The sequence below is a fragment of the Lissotriton helveticus genome, chromosome 1_1 (genome assembly GCF_964261635.1).
Source record: "Lissotriton helveticus chromosome 1_1, aLisHel1.1, whole genome shotgun sequence".
Lineage (NCBI taxonomy): Eukaryota > Metazoa > Chordata > Amphibia > Caudata > Salamandridae > Lissotriton > Lissotriton helveticus.
Genome location: NC_136057.1, coordinates 168,970,150 through 168,991,822, shown reverse-complemented (window position 1 = coordinate 168,991,822; position 21,673 = coordinate 168,970,150). Strand labels below are relative to the sequence as shown.

Below are 21,673 nucleotides of genomic sequence, written 5' to 3'. Positions count from 1 at the left end.
CCCTGAAGAAGGTCGTTTACCGACCGGAATGCATTGGGTAAATTAAGTGTGATGGAGCAATGAAGTTTGTTCTACATGCCTGTGAATAGGCCCGGATGGGCAATTCTTGAGCAATTTAAGATTCGTGAAAAGATACAACTTTGATTCTTTGGCGTGACGTATAAGGATGGACAATACTGTTAATAAACTGAATGAAATTTGACAAATATTGAGTATGTGGGTATTTGACTCACAAAAGCGCATTTGACTGTGCAACTCTTTCGGGACACACAAGGGGTGTGTCACCCTTCTTCGATGACGACTAGCTCCGATGCCTTCTTGGCTAAATTTACGCTATACAGATATCACATACTCACATAAAGTCAATGCTTGATTTGTAAAATATTAAGTGCCAGGGCTCTGACCAGGAGGCCACTGCAGCTTGCACCACCCATCGCCCCTGTCAGCGCTGCCAAAACAACTACTAAACATCTCTCTTTCATGTAAATGCGACAGTTCAGATTATTCCAGGTCCCCAAAGCTAAAGGAATAGCTGAGGAGGCTGGTATTGGTAATTGTTTAATGTATATTGTTTTCCCAAACAACTGTTATACTGCTCATCCCTAAATTACATGAGCAGCGCCTCCTAGTGGCAGACTGCCCTAAGTGGGGTGTTGACAATGAGGTGTTGGTGCCGAGCACCGGAAACCAATTAAGTGCTGCGGCTCAGCACCGGAAAGCTCCGGCTCAAATTAAGCACTGCATAAAGGTGTACCTCAGTGCCATCACAGGGCCACATGCACCTTATCTCCTGCCTTTAGGAACTTTGGGTTTCAGGGATTCATCGATGACATCACAGTGCCTCGTGAGTCTCGCCTCCTGCTTCCAGACGCTACATCTCCAAAGCGATTAATCATGAAACGAGACTACTCTAACCAGCAAATTTGTGACACTGAAACAGGGGTTTGGGTGGCAGCACAGGCAACTAGGGCAGTGGTTCACATCTTGTGAGGACCCCCACTTAATCATTACTGGAATCCAGGACCCCAAGTGAATCATTATTCAAAACTGGGAAACCCCTCTCCCATTCCTCACCCCCCACCCCCCCCCCCCGCTTCCCCCGCACTGACTCATTATTTGAATCCAGGAACCCCGGCCTACGCAGTTTCAGTGATTTGAAATGTGAAACACTACACAAAAATACAGAAGCAAGCAAATACCCATATGATTGAATAGTTTATTTAATTCACACATATACATATATATATATATTTTTAATTATGCGAAGGTTTGACCTACTCCAAATTCTTTTGTCCATACTATGTTCTGTTTGCCGCACTTGCACTGCTCCCTACTTCATGTTCAATGTTCCATTTTTCTTCTTTGTTTATATACACTTTATTAATCTGCTAATATGATTTAATTTCCCCCAGAGCAGAGATTACGAGGCCCTACTCTAGGGCCACTTATGGGAGTTGCCACTGGCAGCTTAGCTCAGGACTGTTTCTAGAATATTCCGCTCCTGTGCAGTACACCACAAACTGAACGACCTTGGCACTTATGTTAGTGTTATGTTAGTGCTCAATTCAATGATAAGATTTATGCTTGTTTACAATGCAGAAAACAACTGCCATCTTCCAGGCACAGAAAACAATAAGAAACACATCATATATGGTAACACCGGAAATTCAAAGTAAAACTTTCTAAATAACAGAGAAATAATTAAAAAAACAGGAAATAAAGCTTAAAAAAAAAGCAAGCGGTGATATGTGCAACATGTCTTAAAAGGGGGGCTCGATGTCAATACAGAGGTAAGAGCAGGCGTAGCAAGCTTTCTGTTCATGTCTAGCTCTTCAAATAGCTCCCGACTAACACTAGTAGAACCGCCACCCAAGCCCTTATGGTATGTAAGTTGGAGTACAGCAACACACTCCATGCTGGAATGAACACACAACTGACCAGAAGATTTCAGACTATACAAAGCTCAGCACCAGGCTGACCCTCAACCCCCCCTGCACTCACATCACCCTACACCTCAAAGAGCTCCACTGGCGCCAAGTCCACCACTGAGCACTTGGCAAACTCCACAAACACACTTACAAAGCCTTACATAACATTGGCCCCATGTACCTCAACAGCTGCATAAACTTCCTCATACCTACAAGACGCCTCTGCTCAGCTGAACTCCTATTCATACAGAGAATCAACAGGTATTTGGAGTCTGTTCCGTGGTTCATCTTCCATGGCAGGTCCTTGGCTTTGTGTTGGACCTGGTGATCCTTGCTTTGCCAGATCTAGTGAGATCTTGTGGAAGATGCATGATCTTTTCCCCAGAGATCATAAATGATCTGGCTGGCTGGCTCAGATTTGTGTTTGGTGTGGTTGGTCTGCCTGCTACAGGAATATACTTGGAGCATGCTGCTTTTTCAAATCGGTTACCAGATGGATACTTGACACACAAGAGACGTTGGATAGACTTCACTACTTTCTCGTGGATCGGGACACTTATATTCCTTTGAAATATGATAACTGAATACTCTTTAAATTTGAATATTGCCATTCACTTTGGAACGTTGCGAGATATTGGTCCTGAGGAAGTCTGTGGCTTACACCACAAAGAGACGAAACACGCGTTGGCGGCTAGGACTGTTTTTGAAGAATTATAAAGAAATAAAGAAGATTATACGTGTCGACATTCATTAAGAATTGTATTTGACCATTGAGGAACATGCTCAGGATATATCCCCTTTTTTTTGTGTACAATGGGGTAGATTTGGTCTACATTTCGGATAAATGGTGGCTGGCCATTACCTTATCCTTAGACCAACCAGATACATTGAATTGATTACATCACAACTCTGCGCAATTGATACCCAACCATCCCCTTTTTTTGGAGTCAAGTCAGTGATGCACTGAAACATACAATATCCCTTGGCGCACAACACCACACATCAAACAAGCAGAGACGTTTTAAGGCATGGTCAAAGTGGGCTCTTGTCCAGGGCCCCAGCTTTTCAGCATTGTGCCGCAGAGAGTCTTGCCCGGGTGACCTTGAGTAATTCTTAGACAGAATTATTTTAAATACCGTTTTCCTTTCATATATTTTTAATGTGGGTGATGTGTGAGAGTCTATTACAGACATTTTGCAGAGAAATGTTGTGTTGATGTTTCATGCAACATGCATAAAAAATGTTCTTTTAGATCAAAACAGGATATCACATATGAGACATGAGAGGGTGTCATGGAGCTTATTTGCAGTAATGTTTGTGAGCTGCTGTTGTGTTATCCCTGATTATTAGATGTAAATACATTTCGAATCTAGACAAGTGTGTCTGTGCACTGTTAGTGACCTGCCAAAGAGAGCACGAAAGAGCTGAAACTGAATCATAAATTCAAAGCTGTTCCAAACAGGACCCCCAAAATACGTTTGACCCATGGCCCCCAAAATCCTTAAGATGTCCCTGCAAACAAGTCCAACACAACTTGGGGATACACTGAAACTTACGATATCCCTTGGCATAAAACATCACACACCAAACAAGTCCAACACAACTCAGAGAGCACTGAAACTTACAATATCCATGAGGCGTACAACAACACACACCAAGCAAGTCCAACATAACTCTGTGATGCACTGAAACCTTATGATAGCTCTTGCTGTACAACGCACACCATCAAAGCTCTAATCTCAGATCAGGCCAGGGGCATGTACCTACCATAGCTTGTGCGTGGAATGTCCGTTTGTCCGGCCTTGTTTACAGGCCGCTCCCCTGTGGTGTTGTCAGCAGCCGACTTTCCTGGGACCACCGTGAGCCTGTAGGGGTAAAGAGGAAAATGTAGGATGAGCAAAAGAGGATGAAAATGACAAGCAGTAGGTATACACGTGACAAAGCAGGTCCATTGACCAATCATATGAGAGAGAACCAGGCTCTGCCCATAAGAAGAAAACAATATATATCACACATGAATCAAATGCAAGTTAAAATACACAAGTAAGTGTGCAATGATGACACCTAGGAGTTAATGCGCCGTTCCCACACCACACCACTCCCCAGAGAGCTCTACGACACCCCATCCAAAAGTGCTGCCAGTTCACACTTCACAAACATGCATTCAAGTCACGGGACCCGCATATGTTAATCACAGGCTTCACTTCCACCAGCCCATCAGACAACTCATCAACATCACTCTCACTCACATACACACCGCGCATCTACAGAAGCAGAACGGGAGGTCGATTATTCTCCTACCAAGCATCCACATCCTAGAACAACCTACCCCAGCACATCAGGGCCTCCTCCTCACTTCAAATCAACAAGAAGCTCAAGACCTATTTTTTCAACTAATCTTCTTGCAGGACCATCAAAACTGCCTGTACTCAGGCCCAGCATCAGACACAGGCCTACTTTCATCTAGTCGGGTCTCCATAGTTTAATGGGTGATAAGCAGCTCTCTACAAATTCACCTTACATTACATTTCACTGTTTAATTTGAAGTTATAGCGCTGAGTGCAACACACAGGCCATCGGTTGGTATGTTACTACCTTTACCACACTTCACAATGTAGACAAAAATACACACATTCACCCGACGGCTCAAGTCCTGCTTCCAAATCCTATGCAGGCTACGAAAGATATGAATATGGCTGCCTCAAAACACCAGAAGGACCATCATGCAAGCAATCATCACCAGCAGGCTGGACCACTGCAACACTCTCTATGCCGGAATCCCCAAACAACTCCTCACAGACTCTGGACCATCCTGAATGCAGCCGCAAGACTCGTACTCGATCTCCCATGCCGCACCCGCATCACACAGCGCCTCAGGAAGCTTCATTGGCTCACAATTCACAAGCACAGCCAAGACAAACTTCTCACACGGACATACAAAGCCCTACACAACACAGGACAGGAATACCTGAACAGCCACACTCACTCTCACTAATGCACCAGATACCTACGCTTTGCCTCACTCGCAGACAAACCCGCATCCACCAGAGCAAAACTGCAGGCCGCTTATTCTCATAAATCGCACCCAAGACTTGGAATGACCCCCTTCAACACATCAGAGCCTCCGCCTCCATTCTTGAGTTCCTTAAGAAGCTGAAGACCTGACCTTTCGTATAAGCACCTTGGGCACCTCACACCTACACACCTGCCCAAGCACCTGGTACCCTCTCAGGTGATTAGTGCGCTATACAGATCAATAAAGAATAATATAACGTAACAACATTTGTAGCTGGGCATCGGGAGCACGTATGCAGTGCACCAGTAATGGTGGCTGCAGAGAACAACTGAGACCTGCTCTGTGGTTACCTCTGATGCCGCAGTATGTACACCTATTCAGGCCTTAGGCTGTGAGTGAATGATGAGGTGCACGGAGAGTGTAGCCTCAGTTTCCAGGCATGTGGCTATGCGGTTTGTTGCATTACTGCACACACATAGCTTATACTAAGCATTGCACAATCAATTAAGTTGATGTCAGACTAATGTAAAGCACCTGTATACATAAATTAGTTTCTTGGCGCTTCAGCATCTAAAAGGCACATGTTGGAAATTGAAGTTCCTAAAGAGGGAACCCTGCTCCAGAGAGATTGTGCAGACACAGAGGGCCCAGCCTCCTTATGTTCCGTCTGAAATCGAGGGGCATCAGAAAATCTAGATCTGTTGATTGGAAAGTGTCTCCCTCGAAGCAGTAGGAGGTTTGGCAGTTCAGTGAGGTGTATCAGCAGGGGCACTGAAGATCAGGACTGAGGTGCACCGACAGATCAGGGTGTGAGTTTCCTGCGTTGAACTACACCAGTGCTGCAGGTGAGGACATTGACATGCACCGACAGATGAGGGTGCGCATTTCCTGCATTGGACTGCGCTGGTGCTGCATGTCAGGACTGAGATGCACTGACAGATCAGGCTGCGGGTTTCCTGGGCAGGACTGCACCGGTGCTGCATGTCAGGACTGAGATGCACTGACAGATCAGGCTGCGGGTTTCCTGGGCAGGACTGCACCGGTGCTGCATGTCAGGACTGAGATGCACTGACAGATCAGGCTGCGGGTTTCCTGGGCAGGACTGCACCGGTGCTGCATGTCAGGACTGAGATGCACTGACAGATCAGGCTGCGGGTTTCCTGGGCTGGACTGCGCCGGTGCTGCATGTCAGGACTGAGATGCACTGACAGATCAGGCTGCGGGTTTCCTGGGCAGGACTGCACCGGTGCTGCATGTCTGGACTGAGATGCACTGACTGATCAGGGTGCGGGTTTCCTGCATTGGATTGCACCCGTACTGTATATCAAGACTGAGATGCACTGACAGATCAGGCTGCGGGTTTCCTGCGCTGGACTGCACCAGTGCTGCAGGTGAGAGCTGGGGTGCACGGACAGATCAGGCTGCGGGTTTCCTGCACTGGACTGCACCAGTGCTGCAGGTGAGAGCTGGGGTGCACGGACAGATCAGGCTGCGGGTTTCCTGCGCTGGACTGCACCAGTGCTGCAGGTGAGAGCTGGGGTGCACGGACAGATCAGGGCGCGGGTTTCCTGCGCTGGACTGCACCAGTGCTGCAGGTGAGAGCTGGGGTGCACGGACAGATCAGGGCGCGGGTTTCCTGCGCTGGACTGCACCAGTGCTGCAGGTGAGAGCTGGGGTGCACGGACAGATCAGGGCGAGGGTTTCCTGCGCTGGACTGCATCAGTGCTGCAGGTGAGAGCTGGGGTGCACGGACAGATCAGGGCGCGGGTTTCCTGCGCTGGACTGCACCAGTGCTGCAGGTGAGAGCTGGGGTGCACGGACAGATCAGGGCGCGGGTTTCCTACGCTGGACTGCACCAGTGCTGCAGGTGAGAGCTGGGGTGCACGGACAGATCAGGGCGCGGGTTTCCTGCGCTGGACTGCACCAGTGCTGCAGGTGAGAGCTGGGGTGCACGGACAGATCAGGGCGCGGGTTTCCTGCGCTGGACTGCACCAGTGCTGCAGGTGAGAGCTGGGGTGCACGGACAGATCAGGGTGCGGGTTTCCTGCGCTGGACTGCACCAGTGCTGCAGGTGAGAGCTGGGGTGCACTGACAGATCAGGCTGCGGGTTTCCTGCGCTGGACTGCGCTGGTGCTGCAGGTGAGAGCTGAGGTGCACAGACAGATCAGGGTGCGGGTTTCCTGTGCTGGAACACACCAGTGCTGCATGTCAGGGCTGAGGTGCATGGGCAGATCAGGGCGCGGGTTTCCTGCGCTGGACTGCACCAGTGCTGCAGGTGAGAGCTGGGGTGCACGGACAGATCAGGGCGCGGGTTTCCTGCGCTGGACTGCACCAGTGCTGCAGGTGAGAGCTGGGGTGCACGGACAGATCAGTACGCGGGTTTCCTGCGCTGGACTGCACCAGTGCTGCAGGTGAGAGCTGGGGTGCACGGACAGATCAGGGCACGGGTTTCCTGCGCTGGACTGCACCAGTGCTGCAGGTGAGAGCTGGGGTGCACGGACAGATCAGGGTGAGGGTTTCCTGCGCTGGACTGCACCAGTGCTGCAGGTGAGAGCTGGGGTGCACGGACAGATCAGGGCGCGGGTTTCCTGCGCTGGACTGCACCAGTGCTGCAGGTGAGAGCTGGGGTGCACGGACAGATCAGGGCGCGGGTTTCCTGCGCTGGACTGCACCAGTGCTGCAGGTGAGAGCTGGGGTGCACGGACAGATCAGGGCGCGGGTTTCCTGCGCTGGACTGCACCAGTGCTGCAGGTGAGAGCTGGGGTGCACGGACAGATCAGGGCACGGGTTTCCTGCGCTGGACTGCACCAGTGCTGCAGGTGAGAGCTGGGGTGCACGGACAGATCAGGGCGCGGGTTTCCTGCGCTGGACTGCACCAGTGCTGCAGGTGAGTGCTGGGGTGCACGGACAGATCAGGGCGCGGGTTTCCTGCGCTGGACTGCACCAGTGCTGCAGGTGAGAGCTGGGGTGCACGGACAGATCAGGGCGCGGGTTTCCTGCGCTGGACTGCACCAGTGCTGCAGGTGAGAGCTGGGGTGCACGGACAGATCAGGGTGTGGGTTTCCTGCGCTGGACTGCACCAGTGCTGCAGGTGAGAGCTGGGGTGCACGGACAGATCAGGGTGCGGGTTTCCTGCGCTGGACTGCACCAGTGCTGCAGGTGAGAGCTGGGGTGCACGGACAGATCAGGGTGCGGGTTTCCTGCTCTGGACTGCACCGGTGCTGCAGGTGACGGCTGAGGTGATCAGTGCAGCCAGTGCAGTACATTAACACTCCATAACAAACAGAACAATACAACAGCACTTTCAAGACTGCAGGTTTCACGGTTGTCATGGATACCAGCGCTCGTGGCAGGTACTCTGCGCTTCCAGGATTTCTAAAGCTTCTTATATTTTTTATGATTTTGCCTCTTCTTCATATTTTTAAGCAGCACAGCCACGTGCTGAGCACGGACTGTGTGGGGCGGCACGTGTCACCCCCCCTGTGAACAGTATCTCCTGAGTTATACCCTCTCACTGCAGGTCCGAGCTTCCCACAGGCACAGTCTCCCTCCTGTAGATGCCGTCCTTATAAAAGGGTCTTGTCCCTACAGGGGCCATCTTCTCACGTGTCACCTATCTACAGGTTTCATCTGTACACAGAGTCTTCTGCCTAGAGGAGCCATCTCACCTACAGGTGTCATGTTTATACAGGGTCTTCTTCCCAGAGGACCAATGTTCTCACAGGTCTCACCTCCTTACAGGTGCCATGTTTACACAAGGATTTTCTCAGCAGTGGACCAATCTTCTCACAGGTCTCATCTCCCTACAGGTGGCATCCTTACACAAGGGTGTTCTCCCTAAAGGAGTCGTCTTCTCAGGTCTCGCCTCGCTACAGGTTTCAAAAACACAAAGGCCTACTCCATAGAGGAGTCATCTTCTCACAGATCTCATCTCACTACAGGAGCCAAGTTTACATATGTGTCTTCTCCCTGAGTAGCAATATTTTCACAGGTCCCCCCCCCCCCCCGCCAGACGAAAACCTTACACAAGGTTATTCTCACCATGGGATCAAACTTCTCACAGGTCTCACCTCCTTACAGGTGCCATGTTTATACAAGGATTTCCCCAGCAGAGGACTAAGTATGGGTGAATTTTGCGGATCTGTGATCCGCAAGTTCACACGAAATCGGCAAAAAAATCTGCGAGTTTGCGAAATAATTCGCGAACTTGCGGATTTGCCCAAAAAAGACTGTTTCCTGGTGTGCGGGGCCGAACGGGCAGGGCTTCTATGCGTGTTCACATGCTTCTTGTGTATAAAGGGTCAGAGAGCGAGCAGGGCATCATAGGAGAAGAAGGCAGCCTCCTGGTGACAGGAATTACACGGGGATCACGCTTGAGAAACTCATGTATGCAAAGACCTCCCCGAAGTATTACAGCTAATTTTCAACGGCAGAGACGGGGATAAAGCACACTTGCCCAGCCTTGACCATGCTCACTAATGTTTTGGGCTGATTAAAACGTTACAGAATTTGCGCTTCAACTCGGGCACCTGATAATCTGTAAGTGCTTCCTGTTGAGATTTAATTGTTGTGACAGGAGTCTCGTGCCAGAATGGGTCCTGCCCTGCATATTTTATCCACGAAGATGCCACCGTTTTGTGCAATACCTCTACTCAACTGGAGAACTTTCTACTGGCTAATCAGTAAGTGCTACCTTGTTGGGTAAATCTATAGTGCTTTTCCTACACTGCAGCTGCGTAAAGGGCCAGAAGATTTGTCTCCAGTTACCATGTGTGCATGTAACTTTGCCACCGTGCCAAAAGGCACCGAGGACCCTTGAGTGAGCTGTCCATCATAGTTGGGAAAGGGCGGGAAGACGTTTCCTACCGCTAGTGTGTGGTGTGCGGGGCCAAATGGACGGGGCTTCGATGCGTGTTCACATGCCTCTTGTGTGGGTCAGAGAGCGAGCAGGGCATCATATGAGGAGAAAGCAGCCTCCTGGTGACAGGAATTACATGGGGATCATGCTCGAGAAACTCATGGATGCAAAGACCTCCCCGAAGTATTACAGCTAATTTTCGACGGCAGAGACGGAGATAAAGCACACTTGCCTAGCCTTGACCGTGCTCACTAATGTTTTGGGCTGATTAAAACATTATAGAAATTGAGCTTCAACACGGGCATCTGATAATTTGTACGTGCTTCCTGTTGAGGTTTAATTGTTGTGACAGGAGCCTCGTGCCAGAATGAATCCTGCCCTGCATATTTTATCCACGAAGATGCCACTGTTCTGTGCAATACCTCTACTCAACTGGAGAACTTTCTACTGGCTAATCAGTAAGTGCTACCTCGTTGAGTAAATGTATAGTGCTTTTCCTACACTGCAGCTGCGTAAAGGGCCAGAAGATTTGCCTCCAGTGACCGTGTGTGCCTGCAACTTTGGTCCCTTGAGTGAGCGAATTTGTGAATTTTTCAGCAATTTCCCGAGATTCGCGGATCGCGAAATTGCCGAACATCCGCAAATTTCGCGAGCGGAACGGATTTTTGGCCCATACTTACAGAGGACCAATCTTCTCACAGGTCTCACCTCCCTACAGGCACCATCCTTACACAAGGGACTTCTCCCTAGAGCAGCTGTCTTCTCACAGGTCTCACCTCCCTACAGATTTCATCTTTACACAAAGACCTTCTCCATAGAGGAGTTATCTTCTCACAGGTATCACCTCCCCACCGATAACATCCTCTCACAGGTGCCTTTTTTCTAGAGGAGCCATCTTCTGACAGGTGTCACCTCCAAAACTTGACATCTTTACAAAAGGGTCCTCTCCAAACAGGCACCCACTCCTAACAGGAGGCAACTTTCTACAAGTTACATCACAGGCACATCTCCTTATAGGTGTCAGCTTCACACGAGGGTCTATGAGGTGCAAGTGCCTGTTCGGGCACCAACTGAAGGAAGTGGCCCGTTCAGGGTCACCCAGGTCACTCATGACTACCTCTCAGCATTCCATACCAAACGAAGAGTCAGTCAGACAGTAGAGAATACAAACCAATATATGTTTATTGAGATACACTCGAGCGGAACCCCGTCTGCCCAATCGCTTAGGGTTGCTGCAGAGAGGACTGACATCAGCAAACATAGAGCTACATTATGTACAATTCAGAACCAATGAAGGCACGCCAATAATGGAATTTTCCAAGTAGCTAAATAAAGAAGTACAGAAGGATGGGTTTCGATTCTGAGGCCAGGCACACACTATCTCCTACCCAAGGTCACTCTGTCCGTGCCCGCCACTAGACTGGTGGAAGAAGGTCTCTATCTAGTGGGAAAGGTATGCGCTAATAAGAACAGTAAATTCATTAGCAAAGCAAAACCCAACCTCGGAAACAACGAAATTCAGCCCAGGCTGTTTGATGATAAAGTTGGGATTAGTTTTGATCATGGTTCAAAATGCCGGCCAAACATAAAATGGTGCCGCGAATCCTAACCACTCACCTCAGCCTGAGACAGTGAAGCCAACACCAGTATTCCCACTTGCCTCAGCCTGAGCCATCACCACTACATCCGCGCCTCAGCCCAGGTCAGTTAAGCCAGGACCAGAACGCACACTCACCTCTGCCCAGGACAATGAAGCCAGCATCAGTACACCCGTTCGCCTCTGCCGAGACAGTGAAGCCAGCACCAGTATGCACACTTGTGTGAGCCTAGGCCAGTGAAGCCAGCACCAGTATGTCTGCTCACCTGAGCCCAAGCCAGTGAAGCTAGCACCAGTACGCACTAGTATGTCTCGGCCTAGACAGTGAAGCCTGCACCAGGTCTCCAGGACGCCTCAGCCGAGACAGGGAAGCCAACACCAGTACACTGGCTCTCCTCAGTAAAGGACAGTGAAGTCAGCAAAAGCGAGGCAAAACAGCATGTAAGGGACGAAGTAACGGTGAGCTGCCGGAAGCAGTCACTGCCTGGTAAACAGACGCTTCTGCCCCAGTGCTCCATTCAGAAAATAATTATTAACTACAACAACAACAACTAACTCTGGGCAATGAACTCCGCTCCGCTACCGAGCGGAGATTTGTTTACCACGCATTAAATTAAAACCACGGAATTCAGGCAAAAACTCTGTTCCTCCACATAACGAAGTCAGCTACTAAACTGGACCCGCAAATGCTTTGATAACGAAACTTTACATGCTAAAAAGCATATAACCAATTCACCAAAGTGAACTTTGAAAATGAAAAATATCAGGCAATGAGAGAGGTGATGATTTTGGGGTCCCCTCTAACCTAGGGGGAGGACCAAGCGGATGCCTTAAACACAAAGAGCATATCATTCTGGACAATTCATCCATCCTCTTAGGACCATCCCAAGTACAGTTATGGGCACAAATACAATCCAACCAAAGACATTAGGGGACAAGATTAGCAGAGGGAATATTATAGAATCCAATATGAAAATAATTCTACAAAGAGCTGCAGTTCAATTAGTTCTTACTATGTGTCCCTCACGATGTCAAATGCAAAAGCATTGAAATTATTACATCAAGCTGCAGGTTGATTACATTTGACTCATGGGAGACACTTAGTAACAACTAGTGGAACTGCAGCTTCATGAAATGGTTTCAATGCTTTTGTATTTGAATCGTGATGGACACCTAGTAACGACTAGTTGAACGCAGCTCTTTGTACAATTATTTTGAGATTTGATACTATATTATTCACTGCCCACTGCTAATCTCGTCCCATAATGCTTTGCAGGGCCTTTGGTTGGGATTGTATTTTTGGCCATAACTGTGCTTGGGGTGGACCTGAAAGGATGGGACACCACTGAATCATTCAGCATGATGTGGTCTTAGTTTTCACGGCATCTGCTTAGTTCTCACCCTAGGTTAGGGAGGATCCCAAAATCATCACCTCTATCACTGCTTGCTACATTTTTATTTTCGCTTTAGTAAATAAATAAATAAATAAATAAATAAATAAATAAATAAATAAATAGTGAAATAACTATATGCATTTTAGCATGTAAAGACAGAAATACTTGTTAATTTATCAAAAGTATATGAGGTTTCTGTTTTAGCGGAATACACATAGTAGTACTCCGCCAACAATGCCCACCCTTAATAACAACACTTCTGAGAAGGAAGAAGTGCCCTAAGTTTTTATTAGCAGCTGGCTGTGGAAACTGCTGACTGCCACCAAAGACCACCATCAGAGGCTGCCTGGTCTTGATTCCACCTCATGCTTCTGGCTTCCATCACCTACCTGTTCTCTAGAGCTCACTCTTGTGGGTTAGGTTTCATTCCTGATTTTTCCCTCTCACTCCGTTTTCCTCCATTTGTCTTCCTCCTTTCTTTCCCCTTTGGTGCCTTTTACTCTGGGACAAATTCTGATGCAAAACAAACCCAAGTCCCCAAACACAAGTGCTGACGCCCACCACCCACAACCACTGGTGCAAGTTGGGTATTATCCGCAGCCACATGAGGCTGCGTGTAGCACCTTCCCATGGTCGCTCCTTCCACAGCACACACCACAAATCTAGCTAGTTTCAACCTGGAGGTTTTGTTTCCCCAACTAAGAGTCTCTGGAGTTGCTTCAGGTGTCTAAGTGAGTTCCACCTGGAGTAGCATCAATGTCCAGCACCTAGTAATAAGGTACAATATTCAGCGCCTGAACCTTGTGAGAGCCGTTAGAGGCTAACCTGTCAATCAATCAATCAGTAAGTATTTGTAGAGCGCTGCTAATCACCCTAATCACCCTTGAGGGTATCCAGGCACTACGCTGCTGTATGCAGTCGAACATCCAGGTTTTGAGCCTCTTCCTGAAGTCTGCCAGCGAGGGTGATGTCCTGAGGTGGAGGGGAAGGCTGTTGCAGGACTTGGGGGTTAGGTTAGAGAAGGACTGGCCTCTGCTGAGGCCTAGGCAGATGCACAGTGTCTGTGTGGGGGTGCGGGAGGCATAGCAAAGGTCTCTGGGTGGTTGGTGGAAGTTCAGGTGGTGGTTCGTGTGTTCTGTAATGCCCACAACCCTTTCCCAAGAGGCAGTCTCCAGCCCCGAGGACCAAACTTTGAACCAATAGTACATTCATGATTGTGATTTATGGGATATCACAGTTTGGCATCCCTGGGGGCCATTCCCCTAACCACAGGGCTTCCCGTTAAACCAGGCACCAGAGATTCTGGTCCACACGTGCCACTTCTGAGATGATGGTTCATGGCCCATCACCCTCTCAGCACAAGGTCCCAGTGCCTCAGGTGCACAAAAAAACATTGTGCACAACCACTTTGTGTAAAAATATCTGCCATTTTTTTCTATCTAGGAGCCCTATATGAGAAGAAGCCACATGAATGTGGATTCCCCTCCACATGGAACGAACTCTCCCCAAAAGTTTCAGATGCCCCAGAAACCTTCTTGAATCCCAATTTTGTGGAGAGGTGTGGGCAAGCAGGCAGGGCAGCTGACTCTGGGCCACTGGGTTCGCAGTTCGATCCCTGGTGCCGGTGGCAGCTCAGCTCAGCACCGTGTGACTCTGGGCAATAGCTCACTTAATTTCCACAACGGCCCCCAGTGTCTTGAGACCCGTACGGATGAGTAGTTTGCGCTTTACAGATACAGATTTTTTACAATTTTTGGGACTTTAACTAACTTTTGATCAAATAACCCTGGTAACTACCTTGAATCCAAGCTGGGTATGCAAAGGGTTCTGCACCCCAAAGATGCACTGTGGACCCCCAGCGATTGTCTGGCTGGGGGTAAACAGGGACTTTCCCCCAAAGAGCGGAGTGTCTCCAAGCCATCAAGAGGCAGCTTATACAAGATCACATCGTGCCACACAGAGCGTAGGCGGCTGGCACTACTGTGCTCCTGCTACACTGTAGTGTTTAAAAACTGCTGGCATTGGCAGCTACAACACAGCGAGTGCAGCTGCTGCCAATTCCTACATACAATCTAGTATTGTCTGAAGACCTTGTGATGGCTGGACTGTGGGCGTCATGGGGTGAGATGCTGCCTCTGTTATACTGTGTTTGATGTCAGCCTTCGCACTGCCTCGAAACCCAGATAAGTGTGCATGGGAAAGTGTCTGACTAGCTAGAGGGATGCAAGGCAGAGGGGGTAGACAGATGCAAGGCAGAGGGGGTAGACTGGTGCATGGCAGAGGGAGTAGAAGGGTGCAAGGCAGAGGGGAGAAGGTTGCAAGAGGGGAGAAGGGTGCAAGGGGGATGGTGATGAAGTAAAAAATGTGCCCCCCCGGAAACATTTCTGCGGACGCCCATGATCAGAGCCCACCCCACGTAAACTTCTTGTACCGCCACAGAGCTCCTTGAGCCTTTCTCTAGCCTGGTTACTTTTAGTGGGAGTGCTTTATACTACTCTATGATGGTGTTGTATGCATTGAAATGTACTTTATAAGATCTTTGTGATTGCAAATAAAGCTTTATGATAGTGATGGCTACTTTCTGAATCCTTCATCAGGTCTAGGCTTGATTCTTCATGTAGACCAGTGGTTCCCAAAGGGTGCGCCGTGGCACCCCGGTGCGTGGGTAAAAAAATGGTGGGGAGCCACGGCCAACTGCCAATTAGGTCAAGGGAGCCACGGGTCAAAAAAGTTTGGGAACCACTGGACTAGCCAATGCAGGCAGTAGCCACCTCGACCAGTGGAGATCTGTGAGTTCACGCAGACAGTCGAAGATTTGGCATTGCTAGGTTATAGGGTATCTCGGAACCTTCCCAGGATATAACCAATGTATTTTCTCCGTCCAACAATCTCACTTTTCTCCATAACACTCTCATGTCTGCGCCTATTTATTTCACGTAGCGCTACATGCCATTCACCCCGAACCCCCTTCCACTACAACTCACTGCACTTTTGCTTCCACCCAGTCCACTAATAGGCAACACTTATCCCTTCCTTCGTCTCCCCTCACTCGAGCGCTGACACATCTTTGCTCACTTTTCCCTTCCCTCATCTTCATTCTCTTGTCCTTTAACTCATTCCCATGCACTCGTTCATCCCCTCATCCCCGCTCACTCATCCTTTCCCTCACCGTTGCTCTCATTCCTTCTCTCATCTTTGCTCACTCGCTCCTTCCCTCATCCCCACTCACATCATTGCCCTCATTCCTACCAGCCAAAGGAAGGGCAGAATAATTGGCGGATATTGAGTGACTCTGCGTTTCTCTCGTAACACGGAGTTCCAGCCAAATTCCACCAATCGCCGAATAGATGGATTTTTGCCTGCAAGATTTGGCGCCCCCTAGTGAGATATTCTAAAGGGGGCGATAGCAGTCAGAGGGCTGCTTCTCGAGTAGATTTGCTGCTGCTGCTTGAGTAGTTTTTCTTATTGAGCAGCAGCTAAATCAACTAGAATGGCTGAGCGCTCTTGTGCAACGTATAGTGCTGTTTGGGCTGATTTTTCTGCGCTACTCGCACTACCAGTGCTAAATTGCAGTGCGGGGTGCATATTTTCCGCCCATTGGGAAACTCCGCGGGATCGTACTAAGTTTTTATGTAACTCTGCCGAGTGAAACTTCTTGAGTTTTGCCCACCCCTAATTCCTACCCTCATCCATTCTTATCTCTTCCCTCATCTCCCACCCACTTGTCTCTTCAATAATTCGGGATCACTGACCCCTTACCTTGTCCACGCTCACTCATCTCTTCCCCTCACACACGCCATCCTTCACCCCCTCACTTATCCCTCCCCTCATATATGCTCACTCATCCCTTCCCTCTGCTCGCATTCATCCCCTCCTGCACCACCGCTCCCTCATTCCTTCCTCCGTCCCTCCTGTCATCCCTTGTTCCATCCCACTCCCTCATCCCTGTTCAATCATCCCATCCCTCATTCCTTCCTCCATCCTCGCTCCTTTGCCTCATCCCTTCCTCCATCCTCACTCCCTCATTCCTTCCTCCATCCCCACATTCTCATCCCTTCTTCCATCCCTGCTCCCTCATCCCCACTATCTCATCCTTTCCTCATTCCTGATCCCTTATTCCATCTCATCCATCCCTCATCCCGACTCTTATCCCTTCTTCCATCCTTGTTCCATCATCCTGCGCCATCTCATCCTCCCCACTCCCTTATTCCCTCTCTCTTCCTTCCCTCATCCCCACTCTCATCCCTTCCTCCATCCCTGCTCCCTCATTCCTTCCTCCATCCCCTACATTCTCATGCCTTCTTCCATCTTTGCTCCCTCATCCCCCACTATCTCATTCTTCCCTCATTCCTGCTTCCTTATTCCCTCATTCCTGCTTCCTTATTCCCTCTTATCCATCCCTCATTCCCACACTCATCCCTTCTTCCATCTTTGTTCCCTCAACCTGCGCCATCTCATCCTCCCCACTCCCTTATTCCCTCTCTCTTCCTTCCCTCATCCCCACTCTCATCACTTCATCCATCCCTGCTCCCTCATCCCCCGCCATCTCATCCTTCCCTCATTCCTAACCCTTATTCCCCCTCTCATCCTTCCCGCTCCCTTATTACCTCTCTCATGCTTCCCTCATCCCCACTCTGATATTTTCTTTCATCCTTGCTCCCTCATCCCCCACTATCTCATCCATCCTTCATCCTTGCTCCCTCATCCCCGCTATCTCATCCTTCCCGCTCTCATCCCTTCCTCCAACATCCTTTTCCTCAACCCTTCCTTCATTCCTGCTCCCTCATCCTTCCTCCATCGCTTCACCTCTTCCCTCATTCCTTCCTCCATTCCTTCCCGCTTCACCTCTTCCCTCACTCCTTCCTCCCTCACCTCTTCCCTCCCTCCTCCCTCCTCCCTCCTCCCTGCTCGCTCTGCCCTCCCCTCACCCCTTCCTTCCCTCTTCGCCTCTGACTGCACCAAAGGCAGATGTCTTCCCCCGGCCGCGCCATCCACAGAAGCGAAGCCCCGCGGGACCCCCGAAGCCAAGGACGCCCGGTCACGGATCCAGTCGCGAGTCCCACCCCTCCACCAGCCCCCCCAGAGGAGCGCGCGTCAGAGCCCGGAGTTCACCCGTGTCACTTCTAATGAACGCCGAGCGCCATTAGAACCAGATCAAAATACCAACCGCTCCGCGCCCAAATGAGCCGAGCTGCGCAAATGACTTTAAATTGCTAACCTCGAAATTACAAAGAAATCTCAATTACCACAATGACGAAAAAACAAACAGAATTGGGAAATAATGGGGCGGGAGATAGGGAGGCGGGGCTTGCGCTAGCTCCCGAAAGTGCTTCAAGTTTGTAGAAGAATCTCTGGCCGGAACAAACAGGCCGGAAGTGCCCAAACCACCCAAAAAGACAATTAGACAATCCAGCGTTCTACCCTCACCTTCCCCCATCCCCAACACCAGCCTCAGCATGACGAAACATTCGACAAAAACACACACTAGCACCCACCGCCAGAAGGAGGCCTTGTGTGTTGTATTGTGCTATAATTGCATTGATATAGCGCTTACTAACCCCGAGGAGGCATTGAGGAGCTTTACTGCTGCCTGGAGCTCAAGGTTAGTGGTTAATTCAGGGGTTGTTGCTGGTTATTGGGGTTAATCTTGTGCTGCCAGTGATAACATTTCAAACCCGAGTGTCTTTGAGTGGTATGAGTCAGCAGGGGCTGGGTGTGGTTATTAGTGGGGGTGGGTATGTGCGCTAATGCCGCTGGCAGGCGCTATTTGTAGCTGCGCTCCAGGAGCCTCATTTATGAAAAGTGACGCATCGCTGCGTCAAAACAGCGATGCGTCACTTTTCACTGTGCCCTCCTGCGACACCAATGATGTATCATATTTACAGTATGATGCATCATGGCGCAAGGAGTTACAGATACCTCTCTATTTCTGTTGTATCTGTATGGCGCAAAAGTGACGCATTGCTGGAGTGTGTCACAAAAGTGAAGCAACTCCAGCAATGCGTCCTTTCACATGGGGCAAGCCCCATGTGAAAGGGCCTGCGTCAGTCTTACGCCTGCTGAGGCAGGCGTAAGAAATTGACGCATTTGCGTCCTAGAAGTGGCGCAGTTAAATCTTATAGATTTCACTGCGTCAGTTCTATGATCCTTTCCTGTGTCAGAACACACCCCCTGCATACATTATACCTGGCGCAGGTATCATGTGGCGCAGGGGTTTACAAAGTGACGCATCTACCTAGATGCGTCACTTTGTAAATATGGTGCAATAAGGCACATTTTTTATGCTGCTGGTGACGCACCGGCGGCGTAAAAGTGACGCACGGCCTCATAAATGAGACCCCAGGAGAGTAGGCACTGCTGGGTGCAGGGCGTGACTTTCAAAGAAGGACAGACTGCCATCTTTGAGGTGCGGTGTGGGCAGTTTCCAAGTAGTACAAAAACAGACATTAAGGCAAGCATGCTACTCGACGAAAAGCGCTTTGACGCCTTGTCAGGGGTAGTAAGCGCTATATAAACACAGCTTACAATTGGCTGTACTTAGACAGAGGAGGCCGGAGGATGGAAGGTAAGGAGAGGGCCATTCCGAGAAAAACAGGAGAAGAAACAATCAGAAGTTTTAGGCCGGGTCTGCATTTTTAAGCAGGATTTTAGGACGATAGAGTGCATTATATCTCGGAATTCTTTCTCTAAGGGTGCCAAACTGTAGAAAGAAACATTATTTGCATGTGAGATAGTGCTATATTAGCTACTTTTGAAAGGCGCTAGAATCAGGCAAACGGTCTGCCTGCTGGGGGGGGTGAATGAGGACCACCACGTCATCAGGGTCAGCTCAGGTCAGACGCCTACAGTAATGTTGGAGGCATGCGTAGGGCAGGTTCAAGGGTTCGAGGCTGCACTCCACCGACGCAGTAACCCAGCATGAAAGCCACTTTAGAGAATATACTGAGTAAATAATGCAAACATCTAATGCAAAGATCAAAAAGAGATTCTGTAAAGGCTGGAGCTGATTGTTGCACTCAAAGATTGCCTCGCTGGATTAGTTACCAGGGGAAGGTGGGGTCCTTTCGAATGCCCCAGGCCTGGTGCAGGACTGCGGGGGCGGGGGGAGCGACTTGTCAATGTCTTCACAGACAGAGGAAGTGTACTGCTACATTACTCAGCATCGTGTGTGAAATGGTGGAGCTTTTACAAAGTAAAACAGTGTAGAACACACTATCGACCTTGGAAGAATGAAAGGCGAAGTAAGAGTAGCCAGGACCCGGACAGGAGGTAACATAGACATCTCAGCAGCAGGTGCTTAACCCACTGGTAGATTTGATTGACCTGGCTCCCACAGCCCCCCCCCCCCCCCGCTGCTCCTGAGCAAGATTCATTTGAAAAACAATTAGCAGCAGGTCAGACTGCTGGGATCATTAAAACTCTGATTACTTTCATCATTTTGTGCTACAAATGTAATCGCGTCTGCGCGCTTCGTTTATTTCTACTGTGTGAATAAATGAATGTTTTATTTGGTTAATTAAAACCATTACAAAAATTATAAAATGGACTGTAATGTGTTTAAACTGTATAGTACTCTGCGCAGAACAGTGGCTCCATTCCTTGCTCCACTGTGAGCTTCAACAGCTACAAAAAAAAAAATCTTAGGTTATAACACTGGTATCAGAAAAACGTTACACCGGCACCCATCATGGCCTGGAACCCCCAGATACCGGCAGACTGCCCATTCCCTGCACCTCAGCAGAGGGGCACAGTGTGCCACACGCGGCCTCCAGACACGACCCTTCTGCGTGGCTGCTATGACAGTAATCCCCCCCCCCCCGCCTTATAGCAGTCTTTGGAAGATGCGGGAAACCCCCCGCCCTTTAGCAGTCTTTGGAATATGTGGGACCCCCCCCCCCCCAAGAGCTGCAGGGCGATTATCGATCTGCTCGCAAATGGTGCAGATTCGATCCGCACACGCCGCGGGGCTATATTCACTAAAAACAACAGTATCGATTCCTCTAACGAGCCCTATTTAAGAAACACGAATTTCAATAAACCGTAGAAAACATGTGTCTCGAGGCACTCCCCCCCCCCCCTGCCCCGCCCGATCGCGCCCCACAGTAATCCACCCATCCACCCCCACCCTAGACCTCCCCCTCCCCCACATTTATTTTTCCGATATTAGCTGGACATTTCTGGTAGGTTTCCGCGCCCTAGCCCCGCTACCTTCAGAGCTGCTCTGGCTGGAATAAAACCCAGGCATGGATCAAGAAGGGACCAGTGGGAGGGACGGGCCTGCTCCCGGAGCGAGTATCTGTATAGCGCTTCCTGCGCCTCCCAAGGCGCTGGGCGTCTTATGGACACGGAGCACACCCTTCCCTCGGCGCTGGGCGCCTTGTGGACGAGGAGCACACCGTTCTCACGGCGCTACACCGTTCCCTCGCCTCGGCGCCTCGATGCCTTGTGGACGCGGAGCACACCGTTCCCTCGGCGCTGGGCGCCTTGTGGACGCAGAGAACACCGTTCCCTCGGCGCTGGGCGCCTTGTGGACGCGGAGCACACCGTTCCCTCGGCGCTGGCGCCTTGTGGACGCGGAGCACACCGTTCCCTCGGCGCTGGGCGCCTTGTGGACGCGGAGCACACCGTTCCCTCGGCGCTCAGTGCAGTCACCCAGTCAGGCCTTCGGGATTCGGTTTGCCGCACTTTTCATGGCACGTCATTCATTTTGTAATATCCATTTTATGCACAGTTTTTGTACAATTCCATATGTGTGGAGCTTAATGTCACTTGTTTTGGAGGTCATGGGGCGTTTCACACCGTTAGAAACCTCGGCGCTTTACTGTATTATTAGTGCTCGAACAAGCAATACAGGGCCAACTTTAATTGCTCATATTTTGG

At 49.8% G+C, this 21,673-nt stretch overlaps 1 protein-coding gene across 3 annotated transcripts in view; it reads right to left on the bottom strand.

Annotated features, from left to right (window-relative positions):
* The window catches only part of PTPRF (protein tyrosine phosphatase receptor type F), a 761,542-nt gene that overhangs the window by 576,283 nt on the left and 163,586 nt on the right, over window positions 1-21,673 (bottom strand). For all 3 annotated transcript variants that reach the window (XM_078660336.1, XM_078660567.1, XM_078660486.1), the window contains exon 2: window positions 3,696-3,793. The gene's annotated coding sequence lies outside the window, so the exon portion shown is untranslated. The remainder of the gene's footprint in view (window positions 1-3,695; window positions 3,794-21,673) is intronic.